Below are 16,857 nucleotides of genomic sequence, written 5' to 3'. Positions count from 1 at the left end.
ATTTTCTATCTAGCTGAAGCACAAAGCCATATTAACAGCTCTTAAATATATTCAAAGACACCCCAAACATAATACAATATATAATCTATTCAGATTCTCTTTCATGTCCTTAGGCTATTAAAAATATTTCTTGCAAACATCCACTTTGATAGAAATCATTGACCTGTATGATAAGGCAGCACTCAGCAAATCTATGACGCCACTTCTCATTCCATACTCAGATTAAAAAGCTGTCATTAGATTTTATATCAGTGATCTGATGCAAAAGAAGTGGGACACTCAAGTACGTATTAACAAATTACATGCAATAAAACCCTAGACTGGTTATGACCACTTGGGTTGCCAGTCCAGATTTGAAGAGGTCATTATGCGACCATACTAGATATACCCAGTGACGATCCTCCGTTTTGTATCCCTTGTGATGAAGGCATCACGGTGAAGCATGTCAGTGTTCAAACAAGGAAGGATATATTTAATAATGTAAATTATGATATAATACTTGTTTTATTTAAAAGAAATAGAACTGGTAGATAAATTATGAACAATATGTTTTGTATATAGGTAATTTATTCATAAATGGTTGTATAAAATAGCAGATGCGATTTTTAGTGGCTGTATCCCAGAATCGGGTTAAAGTGTCGTAAAATTATTGTCCCCCTAAGAGGGTATGCAAGACCCAAAACTTTCAAAGTCAAATTTAAACTTACCATTTTTCTTAAATGTAGTATACTTGTAAATTTCGACTACATTTCCCTACACTCGCCAGTGGCTGAAGGGATGGTGTAAATCCAGCTAGTGTCCATGCAGGTACAGTCCATGCAAAAGTAATGGAAGTCCCCGTAATCCCTCGGATGGTCGTCCACCTTCAGTTGTTGGCGATCCATAGCCCATTTTCATATTGTATCATCCTCTATAGTTAAGCTGATTTAGATTTAATTACTAGTTTTAAATATCTGTCCGTGACAATCTGTTTGTTTTACTCTCCTTCGTTGACAGGTTTTTATAATATTTATATATTCCATTACTATGTCATATGGTATCGTCACGATATGGCTAAAAACGTTCACCGATGTGACGTTAAATATTAACTCAATCACTCTCCAGGTGGAATAACGTCTTCTGCTACACCGTGTAATGGCGACATGACGTCATGGACGTAGGGTTCAGACACTGCCACTGTAGACAGTCCTACTATGTTGGTGACTCTGACTGACACGAAGTAGGTGTGGCTGTGATGGAGGTCCCAGTGGAGGTCTGTGAGCGCGACAGCTGTACACGTGGGTGGAGACGTCAGTGTACATCCTCCTCCTGACTGCAGCGTCGTGAAGGGGATCATCGTCTCCGTGCCGTCCTTAGTTCCTGACGAACATTATGCAAGTGTAATGGCAGATTTATTGGCAATTGAAATAAGATGAAGGATATTAGAGGGATAACGACAACACATACCTACTGCAGCGTCATATTTTAGATGCCCTGTGTCAGTGAAGGCTGTGTCTCACCAACGTGCAATTAAGTAGTCGTGTTTCAACGTCACGGTCATTAACCCAGTAAATGCAGGATATCGTGTATACACGGTTACAGGTCCAACCACCTTTAATGAAAACAAGTTAAATCTGGTTACGCAACGGGTCATCGGTACAAGAAAACACATTCGTTAGAAACATGCACAATGGATCAAAAGTAATTCTATTCTGTGGCCTTACTCTGACAGTTGAGATCCCAGCTTTGTTGATGGCCTTGATGGCGATGTAGAACTGTTGCCCTTCACTGAGATGAGGATGGTAGCCCTGATACTGAGGATGATGATGAGTGGAAGTGTAGGGCAGAATATCTGGAGCTGCTTCACCAGAAGGATCTGACATCAACCCAAATTCGTAGTCACAGAGACCACTCTGAGAGTCACTGCCAATCCAGTTTACAAATAGCTGGGAAACAAAAAAAAAACCAAAAAACTTTACAGTGAAGCAGTTTGTAACTAATCAGACTCTGAACAGGGATATGGATAATGAAAGTGTTATGGTATACATGTTAAGTTTGACCATTTATGTGTCATTACAATACACATAAGAACTCACGTGGCGTTCCCTGTAGACATATAGTGAGTTGATGAAGCTGACGGGCAATGCTAGTAAAGATTTACACTCAGAGTTGTTGAGTTGTATCTCACTTCCGTTGTTGTAACGATGTATTGGAAACAGGGACAGTCTCTTGTCATCTGCTGGCGTGGCTTGTGAGCTGGAGACACGTGATATATGTATATAATGCCAAACGGAGATATGTATCTATATTCTGGAGCATTGGAAACGGGTCCCATGTTCGTGACCTGCCGATTTCTTCTAATGACGACACTGTTTAACGATAAATGATTTAAGAGTTACCAGTTTAAGCAAATGACGCTTTTATTTTTGATTCGTAATGTTGAATGTCATGTTCATGAGACAAACTTCAGCTGGTTGTGCGCATGGCAGCAAATTCGTCTAATCATGAAGACGACGTTCAACAAAACACGAGTTGCATTCATGTTGTGGAAACGTAAGATTCTCTAATAAGAATGATACTCTGGAGTTCAGATGCATATCCATTTGCTATCCTGGGGACATCAATATTGTATTTGCTTGCAGTTGTGCTGGCAAACGTACAATATTGCTTTTAAACCTCCAGCCGGATTTCATCTATCGTGGTATCGTATGAAAATGAGAAATGTAAATGAACTGATACTGGAAGAACTTTCGATGATACTGGGCCTATGGCCATCACATGTGACAGTCACAACAAAACGAACCGCATATACTTTTCAAATAAATGCTTTGTACCTGCAGCTGTCATCTGGATTGGCCACCAGAGTACGTCTTATATACGCTTCGATGTACCACACATCATTTTCTGATGACTTGACCAGCCCTTCTATCACCCTGGAGTCTCTCACTGCAACCTCAATGACACTGGGTGGTGTTGTGTCTACGGTCACTCCGTCAGAACACACAGGCTCAGAGGCTTTCAGAGCTCGGTTGAAGGCCACTACTGTCACGTGATACTTGCCGACAGATGGCGCTGTCCAAGAGACAGATGTAGAACAGGTTTTCATGACCTGCATGTGAAAAGGCAATGAACCGAAATATGTGTGAATGATTTTAACGAGACAAAAAAACATAACATTGTTATACAAGGCCCAACTATAGTACAATCACGCACACATAAACACACGCATACACACATGCACACACATACTCTTGCTGGCCTTTTAGGGTGAAAATGGTATCCTCACTGATTTTCAGTGATCCAATCAGCTGACTAACACAGCCAGTTTCCTCCTTACAACAAACTTTTTTTCAAAGATAGATAATAATTGTTTGTTCTTTAGCACTGTCGTCCTCTATTCACCTCAAATGAAGATCGGTTTACTCCAAATTCATTAGCTGAGAGACACTGAGGGCCAAATTTATATTGGTAAAACATGACTCCGCTCTCTTTATCAAAGAATCCGTCCCAGTGGCTGAAGAGTTGGAGATGCTGCTGGTAGTCCACTTCCGGGTTTCCCAACTGACCATCGTGAACAATGCCAGGATGTGGGGGGCTTGCATCAATTGTCACCTGGACAAGATCGTGGAACAGCGTGTTATGAAACAGATCATGTGTATATTTATCACAAGGAAAGCATGTATACTGTTATACAATGCACAGAGGAGAGATCCATGAGTCATTCGACCGTGCCCACTTACTTTAAACACCGTCTTTGATGTAAGTTTGGCGTGGTTTGTCGCAGTGACCTCTAGAGAGTAGTCCGTGTCGTGTGATCCTTTGGTTTCGTTGATGAACATTCCTCGACGTTGGTGACTACTGTCTACTACGATAGGCTTTACTTGGGAGTGACGATGGTAGCAGCCTTTAGCTGGCGTACAGTAACAGTTAGCTGCCCTTGGGTCATGAGTGTTGGCGCTCTTGCAGTCAGCAATGCTCTGTTATTTCCACGCAAGATATTTTAACAACACAAATAACTTTCAAAACAAATTCATTTCACTGATCTGACCAAACTCCATTGTCAAATATGTATGTTATATGTAAGTAAGTATGCTGAAGAAGAGAAGTAGTGGAGTACAGCACATGTTCCAGAACAACTATGATATACCAGGCGTGTACTCGAAAATACTTACACTTGTTTCCCCTTGAGCCATGATGTGCTGAACTCCATGCACGATGTCATGGTATTTATCTACAATACGCCATGACACCGTCTCCAATCCACTGTGCTCATCGTATGCAATCCACTCCATTCTGAAGTTGAATAACAAGGTTTGCCAATTCTTCACATCGGACCTATGTGTCAGACATTTTACTGTGATGAAGGTACTTCACTATTTTGAGTAATACGTAGGTAAACGTGGACGAGAGGCAAAATGCAGACCATGTTAACGGTATATGTACCAAATGCTTGTTGAAGAAATCTAAAAATGAACTAACAATAATACTGTTTATTCATAGATATTCAATAATGAACGCCGTAATAAATCAAAAGACTGGCGTGATTTTGGAAAATTCCTCTGCACTATGCACGGTGATGTTCCGCCTGTCTCCCTTGGTCAGCCACAGGTCCTCTATGACTGGAGGTGAAGTGTCGATGTGGACTGCCATGTGTTCTTCAAGGAATTCACTTCTGATGTCATAGGCTCGCACCCAGAATCTTACAGTGTCCCCGTCCACTAGTGAGGGTGTTATGGTCTGTGACTGATTCAGACCTTGACTGATGTACAGGTTATCAACCGGTGGACTGGTGATGGACGCCTCTCCTTGATGGTCGACTTTGTATGATGACAAAAATCTTGTTACGCCTGTTGAATATTAATGACAATACTTATTTTACCTTATCGGAAGAGGGGAAATGCTTATGATCTCAGTGTTAAAAGTTAACAACGATTATGAATGTTTCTGCACGGCCATTATCAGTCATGTTGTTGCATAACCATGTATGCAAAAATGATAAATTGTTGTCATATCGTGTGATAAATGAGCCATGTGTCGTAACTTCCAGAACATATTTCTGTTCTATATACACAAGCTGCTAAATTGTGCCAACCTTGAACATTGTTGATGGCATCCACACCTCTGTCACCCTCGTTGTCATCGAAGTCCGAGCCGATGTCACCAAGAGAAGCCACGCCCAGGAGCCACTTGTTGTTGTGATGGACTGTGTTGATGTATCTGTTGGTCCAGTCTACTGTTACTGCAGATGACGTAGTTTGCCACTCTGACGTTGCTGGTGATGCTGTTGTCACACTGAGAGATGTATTTGCTTGTGTTGTTACAGCTGAAGTACCATCATATCAGGATTCTCCTAGCACTTCTGCGATTGCCTGTCTTGTCACAGGCAGACAGTACAAAAGAGTACACTCCCACCTCAGACAGTATGTAGCTGTTGGACGTCTGAAACATTTACATTTATTGAATGTCAGTTTGTGTGTTTGCTCGTAAACCCGCTCGTTCACACGAGTTTGAACAAAGCTTTGACATCGTTCATTTCTCAGTGCACATACATAAACTGATCATTCAATTCTGATAATTTTGTAATTCGAAGTTTATCCAGTTCTTTTTACCCACTTCTACATGGTCATCGTTTACAGTGATGTGTCTTATTGAATGTAATATGTTGTAATGCCATTCAGTCCATGAATGTATTGCGGTGACTCTGCAGAAACAGTTCTCGAGGTATTCCTTGATATAGCAATAAATTTCTCATTATCTTTGAACCTCGGTTTGAAGTATAACATGAATAAAATTATCAAACAGAAACAAATATCAATAGCAATGACACTAACAACCTGCCATGGTACCTTTACACTAAGACGGATTCGTTCGACCGCGTAATAATACACCGACTGACTTCGAAGTTGTGGCGGTGTGGCGAATAGAAAGCAGATCTCATTGTTGTATTCGAATGGTTTATGATTGTTCATTGTGAAATTTATTGAAAAAAATAAACGACGGGGCAGACAATGGTAACTGAAACAGCAAAGTCTTGTGAAAAGGAACAATGTGCTTCAATTGGAAATCCGTCTGGTGTAGAAGTGACATTGCAAAATTGAGGTGACCTGAAACAAGGTCGGTCGCGGAAAAGGCATCACAACTTGCACCAAGATCATTGGGGTTCCTTGAAACCGTCACTTGTTGTCCAACGCGCTGTCAGTCAGAATTTGCAAAACTTTGCTCCGTGGGTGCTTTTTGACATTAGAAATTGACCACTTGTAGTTATAAGATCTAATGCTGGCGTCCATGATGTGGCCAGATAAGTACATGATGTGCCTCAATTCAACGTCTGCATAAATCGGATAGTGTTGGGTACATAGACAACTGACGCTTTATTCCTTTGAAACCGCTAGGCTTTTTTGGCCGAGTTTATTTTATCACTTTCTATATACAAACAAGTAAGTAATAATTATGTAAAAACTAAAAGGAGTGTGAATACAAATAAGTTTTGGTTTGCTTACACCAGGCTGGAGAGAGAGTATCCTGCTCGGAAAGTAGTTCCGGCAAAGGTGACCTTGATCGGATCGAAAACGTTGACGCAAGAAAGAACGATTTGGTGGGCTGAAGAGAAATGAACCTTGAAATTTAGATCTCATGGCTGCTTTCTCAACCAACCACTGCGCCCAGTTCGATTTCAAGGGAATTAATGGCTTTGTGTCTTTTTCATGTCAGTGCCAGTCTATGATAGCTGCTTCAAGAAGTTGTGCTAATCTTAAATGCTTATATGTGGAGGTAACGCACACACGTACTCATGCATTTACATAGGGCGTAATATATTCACTAGATTGCAAATGGTTGACCATGATTTGAATTTATCTAAATATTGGCACTAATATTCCTCACCGTTGAGCTGGTCAACGTTGTAGTGTCAATACGACGCTTATCTCTGAGTACATCCCCAACGGCATGGAGTTCATACACGTCCCTCACAAAGTGATCGATTCCTGCATCATCATCTGACCAGTCGCTCCTGCGAAGGTTCACTGTGGGCTGAAACAAGACATGGAATCATTCTCCCTGTAAACCAATACCATCAGGTGTGAAATGTCACTGTGGTCTTATACTTACAGTCCTGATAACATCGGGGGCAGTCAGCATGCTGCCAACACAAGCAACAGTACCAGTACAGTGATAGGGATCCACCAGGTCTATGGACACAGTAAAGGTGTGGGTCTGTGTAGCACCGTTGTAGTAGTAGGTCGCTAGGGTGTTATTCTCCTTGTTCCTGACCTTCACATACCCACCATTACTCGATGAAAAACTAAGTTCAATTCTGAAAATAATTATGACAAAATATTTATAGAATCCTAGGAATTCAGATTCCAAGCTCAAAGATGAAACAAATATTTGAAATAAACCGTGCCTATGTCGTAGCTATGTATATCAGAATGTAGTTTACCAGAAATATTTACACTCTAAAAATACGCTATGATTGTTATGGAAAAGACAAAAACATTATGATGACATAGGTGTACGTAAATATCAGGTTGAGGTGAGAAGCAACAATACCCAACCTTCCTTTCAATCTGACAGTTTAACGTGCATCCCATCATTTACAAAATTGTTGCTCACATATCTCTGTGTTGGAAGGGTAGGGGTAGTCCTGATGAGTTTCCTTCACAGGTGTACAGGTCTGTGTCAGGGCTGCTTTGACTGGCACCTCCACAGTCAGAGACCTTAGTGGCGACAACACCTGAACCTTGGTAAAACACAGTCGTGAATCATGATGTTCAGGGGTTGATGAAACAAGAAGCACGAGATCATCAGTTAGATGAAGCAGGATACTCTCCAACTTCTCGCCACCACAGTGATTCCAAAACACGTGCTCTTGATATAATCGGAACCGAACTGTCAGCGGAGTTTTTGTTATGGATATGGAAAGGGGATTTTATTTTAAAATTCACCACCAAATAGTATATGCCGTCGTTAAGCTAGATGACCTTTACAATATAATACCTAACTCATTAGATAATCCGTTCCAACTTTAGACGTATGCAACAAAATGTTGTGCCCTCTAATATTCAACATACCTCTTTTGAGTTTGAAGGAAACAGAACCACCGACAATTCCAACACGGAAGTCTTCAACGAAGGCATGTCTGGATGCAGGTACCGATTTGTATTCTGCCATGAACGTGTAGTACATTCTGGATGTAGAGTTGATGTTTGACCAGCTTGTGGACTGAGATGGACCGATGTTGATGTCTGGAGGTGCCTCTGTCGTGTCGCCATTGCTGGCGGTTAGTCTTAGGAGGTTGGAGTGTACCATAGGCTTCATTGTTACTGCAACATATTTGTACTGTACAAATATGCAAACAAATACGACAAGCAACAGTGCAAAGACTTACAATTTTGTTAATATTTCCACTTTTAGTGTATGTTTGTACGGTGTCCATTTCGTTAAGTGGTAGATGTGTACAATGTATAGACAGAAATCAGCGTTAGTAAAAGAGTAGTGTTGATTACTCATAGAAGCAGATTAAATTAATCCTGAACCAAAATAGCGCTAAGAGCGAATAATGAATGATGACACAAAGTCCACGGGAAAAGACTGCACATGTTTTTACACCATTGCCACATGTCATTTACACTTTGCAAACGACAAGGAACTGTTTGTTGTTGGCCAAATGTAGCCCCAGTACTTGTCGACTCACTTGTCTGACAATGTTTCCCTGTGAAGCCGCTGGAGCAGACACAGTTGCTAGCGTACTCGTTCCTGCAGGTCCCCGGATAACACCGTGTGCTGTCACTCCGCCACGAACACGCCTCTGTTGACAAAACATGTGGGTCTGACTTTACAACATGATCTGTTAAGTATCTAAGTTTGTTTTGTTCAGCAGGAAACCTAGAGGCGTGTTGATTACACGATTTGTTGTCAGACAATGCAATACACGCAAAAGAGATGTCCACTTCCTGACTTTCTATGACTGGGAACTTGGTTTTATTTGATAGCAGCGTTCGAAATAATCGTCGGCCCGGAGGCCCAGCTTTATGGTATCAGACCGGTAGTTTCAAATATTTGTAGACCCTTACCTGTCTTTTTATCAAAACTGTAATATTTTTCCATAATTATGTTCTCTATGTCTTTATTAACGATCTGGAATCATCTATGATCCATCATGTTACGATAACGTACCTTTCATTTCTTAGTATTTCAACGCTTTCCGCAAAGGAATGTCAACACCTAATTGATCTCTTCTAGAAACAGTGTGAAACTGTGTACAGTGTAGTTTACTTTGTTTTTCATGGTCTGGGCCTGCAGATTTCGCTCAGGGCCTGTAGGAGTAAAAGCCTACAGGCGACAGCAGAAGTTTGAAGCACAGTTTGACAGGTCCAAAGATGGAATAGAAAGATATCATACCGATAGATGTGTGAATAAAAACGTATTAGTACTAAAAACAAAAAGTAAACAGAAGAAGTAATATGTTAAGATTCAATATTCTTCCTTTGTGCCCGCATGTTGCTTTATTCATAATCTGACGAGTAGTGATAATATCACTAAGTGTTCTGCCTGGTATGAATCCAGTCTGGTTATGATGTATTAGAGAATTTAAGGTAGTTTTCAGTCGGTTAGAGATACAGGCACTTATTATTTTATTCAAAGCATTTAATAATAATGTAATTGTATCCAGTTCTTTAATAGGGTTCTGTTTGTATCACCCTTTGATACGCAGGTGATAATTCCTCTCTTCATAGTAAAGTACTTCCAAAAGTACTTAAAGAAATCTATCGGAAATCAATCTATAACAGGGCTTTTGTTATTCTTCATGCTTTTTTACAGCCAGTGATGTTTCATTCATGGCAGTTTCTTTTGCTAATCTGTCTCTCAAATGGTCACTCAGTGTTGGGGTTATCACCTTTTCAAATTGAGAGTCTATTTCATATTTGTTATCTGAAGAGTACAGTTTTCTATAAAATTCTTTAAGTTCATTTAAGATTGAATCACTGTCAGTAATTTCTTCACCATTACCAGTAATCATTTTATTTATTGATTTACTGACATAGTTCCTATTTTCTGTTGGTTTTTCTTCTTCTTCATACCATAAGATTCTGTTTCTGAGTTGGATTCCTTTCATTTCTTCTTCTTTTAGCTGCTGTAGTTTAGATTGTAGATTTCAGTTTTGCAAGTTCTGAAAGCAAGGTTTCATCTACATTGTGAAAATCTTTCCTAGTTGTATCTTCATAATCTTTAATTCTAACTTCTATTTCTTTGGCCTTATCCCTTGTTTTCTTTTTAAGAAAAGGTGAAAAAGAAAATGTTTATCCTCTAACTTTCATCAAAAATGTTTCCAGAGACAGATTATCATGAACCTTAAGTTTAAGCTCTGAATCATGTATGTTTTTCACCTTGCTATCAGTATCTGAGTATTCCTCAATTGTTTCTTTCAGGATTGATCTAACTAAATCTGCATATTCAGGATGTAAAAGTAAAGAAGTGTTAAATTTCCAATAACCCCGCCCTCTTTCCTGATTTATAGTGTTTGATAAAATAAAGCTAATAGATGAGTGATCTGTTTTATATCCAGGTAAGATATCAGCATCAAGTGCAAGATTGAATATATCTCGTGATAATAAGAAGAAGTCCAGTCTTGCCTGTTGTCTAGGGTTTTTTTCCACCATGTATATTTTCTTAAGTCCTTGTTAAGTTCTCTCCAAACATCTACAAGATCAAGTGTTTCAATCTTATCTAAAATTACATTTCTGGCCTTAGGATTGTTATATAAATTTTCCCAGTCCATCTTAATGTTAACAGTAGTGGTAATATCAGCAGGAACTTGCAAACATGCATTTGTGTAACTTGTTGACCTAATGGTGGCTCGTTATTCATCGAACGTCAACTCACGTTTGCATGATCTTCTGTCAGAAGACGCCACATAAGCCCTGTATCCAGCCTGTTCCAGCACGACCCCCTCACGGCGACTACACACCTGGTTCCTGCTGCTGGTGCATGTCTCCAGGTCACAGTTGCTGATGGCGCTGCACACTGGCAAGGTTAATACATCTTCATGCCTTGAATAGCTTACACTTATAGCTTGCACCACGGATATACCAGTAATATATAACGATCGCAAGACAATTTATATACCAGAAACTGGTTTTGTAAATTTGTATCAACACTGCTTTTAATTGTATTCCCGGTATACTTAGGTATACTCATACAGAGAGTGGTGCACATTGTCCAGGTAAGATGTGGCATAATCTTGAGGAACGTGAGCTCTTAACTTGTGGCCAAAATGTTGCAGAAACTTCTGTGATCACAAGAACTTCTACGAGTGAGTTCAACTCAACGTAGCAGTTCAATGCATGTACGCAAAATGAATGGCGGCATATAAGTGTCTTCCATATAAATGAATCGACTGAACCTATATGCACGTACTTCTGCATCGTTCTCTGCTAGGGTAAAAACCTTCATTACAGTTGGTACAGATCCCAGGGGAAGTACAGCTGCCCCCCACTCTTGTACTGTGTCCTGCCGTTACTGTAGATGATGTGAGACGTCCTGTAGTCGATGTTGCAAGCATCGGGGTTGATCTGATTGTCACAAATAGCTGCAATGTGTACATTGTGTTGCATTGCTACATTATGCGTGGCTGAACATGTTAATGTCAAATCATAAGAATTCTCTGAGGTATCTTGTGTGGTAAAATGTGCCCAACTGGGATTAGAAGAAACGAAAGCATATTGCCTTAGTGAGCATCAGCATAAACGTCTGTGAATCACGATCGACAACGTGGAAACTACCGAGCAAAAAAATACTTATCACCTGATGTTGTGGCTCATTGAGAAAGCACCAAGACATTCTTTATACAAAATGTAACCTCTTACCAAGCATGAAACAAAATCACCAATGTCAAATAGATAGTAATTTGGTTACGAAATCATGAGACGTGGGGCCAAAATGAAATGTTATAACCGATCACAGACCATCCACAAGATGCTTTTCAAGTCACACTATGGAACTGTCCAAACCTTCAGTAGCGTGTTTGACGACCCTTTTAATCGATACATGTCAAAACACGTCTCCGCGGGGGTGACTTTAGTCGTCGGATGACGTCAGCAGGAATTCTGTGCCACAAACCGAAGAGAGTTTATCTGTGGGGTTTACAGTCGTCTCAACTGTCTATCAAGATGATCCCAAATATGCTCAGTCGAATATATATCCGGAGGTCGTGCTGCCCAGGATAGTACGTCGATGCTCATGTTGTGAAGTTAGTCTTGTACGAGCCGTGCAGTATGCGGACGTGCTTTGTCATGTTGCAGGATCAAATCCGTCCGATATTGACGTAATACAGGTGGTTTAAAGACTTCGACACTGTACACTTGAACAGTCATATTTCCGTGAAGGCTGCTATGTCGTGTTTTCTGCTGATCATAATTCCCACCCCATATCATGGCACCGCCTCCATCAAAAGGGTGCACCTCTTTGACACAGTTTGGCACCAGTCGCTCACCCACACGTCTATAAACACGAACTCGCCCGTTATTTCGGAACATGTTGAGTTGACTCTTGTCTGTAAATCACGTCTCCCAGAGGCGTCACTGCCACCAACGTACAGTTCGAGCCTACGGTAGCTTGTGTTGACAGATTTGAAGGGTCAATTCCATTCCACGAAAGGGATGGTCAGCTGTGATGACGGCCATAGAGAGCCACGGTAGTATGGTTTGCAAGCTGATGGGGTGTCGATATGTCGAGGTCGCCATTGACGTCACCGTTACGAATCTGTTCCGCAGGGGTAGTGTCCGGATGTTGTGGTCTTCAACTGGCGTGGTAACCATTGGTCTACCCGTTTTTGGACGGCCTTGTGTCTTGTGACTTTTCTATTACTAACAGATCAACAAATTGCTCATTGTTGCTTGGCAACAATGAAGATATTTTTCAATGTAACGTAGAGCAGTCCCCCATTTCTGTTTTACCATTTGCTCTGTCACGTTCAGCGTTTCAGAGTCTCGGCATTACTGTGATGTTCTTTTTGGTACTACTTGGTTGCACTGTTGCACATCTGCATTTATGTAACAATATTAATTGTATACGGGTATTAACTCCATTTATGACGTTTCTGGAATTTCTCATGCCAGCACGAAACTCATTTTAACACCACAGAATTTGTTTTGGGTAATGTTTCCTTGCAACATTTCACTTAATAGGAGTATTTGTAATTGCGGAAAATACAAAAGTGGTCAGTTTATTTTGACCGGTAGTTTATCGCACGCCCCGAACGCCCAAATTAAGTTACCAAGACATACTGATGATCAGATGATTATGATAACAACTGAAGTATCGTTCCTGAATACAAGTACCACAATTCACTTACGATGAGGGCAGTCTATGTCATCTGTTGATCTGAACCCTGCTTGGCATCTGTAATATGTGACTGACATCTGCCTGGTAGAACAAAAACGTGGTCTCTTACGATGCGTCTGATATTGTCTGCTGAAGAATGTACGACTTCGTACCAGTGTTAATATCATAGTTTGCAATATTATAAGGTTAACGGTATTTTTCTGGGAATTCCCATTTGCAGTATCATAGTCTGTAATATTATAAGGATATCCCTCAGGACCGAGTGCTTCTGTAAATGAAAATGCCCAGGAAAATAGCGTTACCGTTATTATAGCTAAGATGGGCACTGCATCAGAATATCCAATAAGGAACGGAAAAAACAACAGCGTTGGTTTTGAAGCAGTTTTGCTAACAACAAACAACGTAGGTCGCTGACGCAAGTTTTATAAATACTGAAATGTCATAGAGCAAAATTGGTGAAGTCATTACTGAGAGTAACGACATTCGACATCGACCTTTGCCCATACTACCAGCAGCTATTCTTTGCAGTGTTCAACAACATGAGAGTTCTAATCCATGTTTTCATTGTGTTGGCACGGGCAAGAAAGTGCACAATAGCACAGGTACATGTGACGAGTGTGAGTCCAAAGTATAGTTAGCAATGAATCAAAGTTCTTCCGAGTCGTAGGTGATTGAGCATCCACAGCTGAGCTACTTATGGTATCACCTAACATGATAATGGCCTGTTCTCAAGCATTTTGAGGGTCTTATCACGTTACAGTCCCCAGCTGATTTCTGCTAACGTATGGGCGTTTTCATGATAATTCTATCTATTTTAGTTATTATCTTACGGAGTACCTGCCCCATCTATGGCATTTGGCATTACAAATGTGTCTCAGCCATAGATGTCCAGTGTGGCACTATGGCCGCCAGGGTTAACGGTCACAATCTACTAGATAGTTAATCAAAACTTATCCGAGTAATTTACTTTTTACCTGTATCTTGTGCAGTTCCAAATACCACAAGACGTTGTGTCACGATGTGGACGATACGTTATGTACCTCTCTACATTTACACTGAAAGGAAAGTAAAAGTTGGAGGCATCAGTATTTCTTCGCCTTATTTGTAGCATACACATGGAAAACACAGTATGCCATCACAGAAGTTTTATGATTGGCCCTATACTTAATCATAGCCTATGTGTCATGTGCGTTTTCACAGGAAATGGCCAAAGTGCTAAAAAGACTTTTCAGCAACACAAAAGGTAACAATAAAGACTCTGAATGGGATAAGTTAATCAAACGTGGGCCCTTCAAATAAAACTGAAGTAAAATAACATAACAACATGTGTTAATGAAGGTATGGTCATCAAAACGGGTAATACGATGCATATTCCTAAATACACCCAAAAAACACATCAGATCTCCCATGCCACAGATGCCATTGTTAGTATCTTCTGTAACCTCCACCCACCTGGATGCCTCCTTGAACCTTTGAATACACGTTGAATCCAATGTTTGGGCAACCTGTTCCATTCTTGGTGCATTGTTTCTGACCTAATTCATCAATGTTCTTGACAGGCGTGTCTCTCTAACGAGCGTAGACCCCCAGAATGCACCAAAAATGCTCGATAGGGTTCAAATCAGGACGTATGGTTGGAATGGCATTCTTGGTGTAGGAAATCAATGATTGCTTGACGTGACCTGGCGCTGTCATCCATACAGATTGGCCTTCTACTAGGGGATTATTATCGAAATGAGGCACTACATGACACATCAAGATTTTCTATTCGTGTCTTTGTCCATTAAGATTTCCTCTCAAAAGTGCAATTTGCAGCCATACGACACACATTCCCATGCCATCAGTGCTCCTCCGCGAATGGCACTTCTTCCAGGATGTTCCTTTGAACGTATGCCATTTCGTCCTTCCGCCAGTAACAAGCAGCAAAACCCGGCTGTCGTCTGAAAAATAGATCTTCCTCCAAGAAGCCGGGTATCACCAAAGCCGGTCACAGTACCACTGTAATCTTGCATCGACGTGGGCGTTTGACAGGTCACCGGGTCGTTATGGCACTGTTATGGCAGTGTTGTTGACGTGGAAGCCATTACCGTTTTAACATTGGACTTGGTGCAAAGGGGAATCGCCCAACAAGTCTAAGTAGCGATACCTTGTTAATTGTAACAACACTGCTACTAAACGCGTGCGCTTTTTGCCCGGGGGGTTGCATCAGTATCAATATATGCCCCTTATGACATGGATAAAAAAGCATTACGTTACACTGACGTCTTGGTGGCCTATCTGGTCTAACTGAAAAGGAGCGCAAGTGTTTCATAGTCCAAGATGATTGATGGCGCCAAGTGTGTGTGTGTCTGTCTGTGTGTGTGTCTATGTGTGTCTGTGTGTTTTCTGCTTTCTGTTAGTGCGCTTTGCTTGCTTTTATCTACGTCATAGTTAGGTGCTACTCATAAGAGCGACTTGCGGTATTGGATGGTCACGCCTGTAGATGTCATAGTATCCCATATGCGTAGATCCATAGCTATGCTGCTGATCACTGGACTATCTGGTCCAGATTATTTACATTTCACCGTCGTATTACTGGAACATGTGGCGTTACACAAGAAACAAAGTAAACAAAGCAACGAGCAAACAAAAAGAACTCCTTGCACGAATTCTGGTCCAGACTCGATTGTTTACAGATCGCCTCCATGTAGGTGGTATATAGATATTACTTAGTGCGGCGTTAAATAAGAAACAGAACTCGAATGTGTGTTTGTTGCGATACCATTCCTACACGTATTTTCAAATTAGTACAATATATTTTGTTTATCTAAGGGTGTCACTCATTCATGTCTTTTAGACATCGTTTGATTTAACAGTCGGTGTCCGCAGGAGGACCTGTTACGAAGCTATTATTACCTCGAAAATAAAGTGCACTAAACGTACTCTCAAGACGGAAGTGTTTGTTAAGCTAACGCAAACATAGTAATATTATGCATATAAACTCTCTCGGCAAATTATCTGTATGTGTATATACATGCGTGCGCGAACGTGTGTGTATGTATGTATGTATGTATGTATGTATGTATGTGTGTGTGTGTGTGTGTGTGTGTGTGTGTGTGTGTGTGTATGTATGCATGTAAGTATGGTGGTTTGTCGTTTTGTTATACCAATGATTTCGACCTATTTATCGTTTATTTTGCGTTTGTTTGTTATTGACAAAAGCTGAACTATGAGTTTGTTGCATCGCATGCTAATACGAAATATCAAATATATCGCCCAAATTTACATTCAAATAAAATAAGAAGCACACGTCTTTATTGACTAGGTCCCTGTGATCTATGGTTGTTATTACGCAGGCGTCCACGTCTAATGCATTATGCTTACTGTAGCAGCGTGGTGTTTCCACTGTGTAGAGGTGTGGTGCTTCCACTGTCTTATAAAATGGTGTGGTATTTCTTTACATAGTTGACAAATCTCAATATGCATATTTTAATGTCAAACAAAACAAAATATAAACCAATAAAACAGAAACAAACAAAACAATCTTTCACATATGAA

General features: G+C 40.6%; 1 pseudogene; it reads right to left on the bottom strand.

Moving 5' to 3' along the window:
• Window positions 1-1,093: 1,093 nt before the first annotated feature.
• On the bottom strand, window positions 1,094-14,834 carry LOC137271965 (uncharacterized; annotated as a pseudogene).
• Between the last annotated feature and the right edge of the window lie 2,023 nt (window positions 14,835-16,857).

The sequence above is a fragment of the Haliotis asinina genome, chromosome 2 (assembly GCF_037392515.1).
Source record: "Haliotis asinina isolate JCU_RB_2024 chromosome 2, JCU_Hal_asi_v2, whole genome shotgun sequence".
Lineage (NCBI taxonomy): Eukaryota > Metazoa > Mollusca > Gastropoda > Lepetellida > Haliotidae > Haliotis > Haliotis asinina.
Note: the sequence above shows the minus strand (reverse complement) of the source record. Positions and strands in the feature narration are given on the sequence as shown.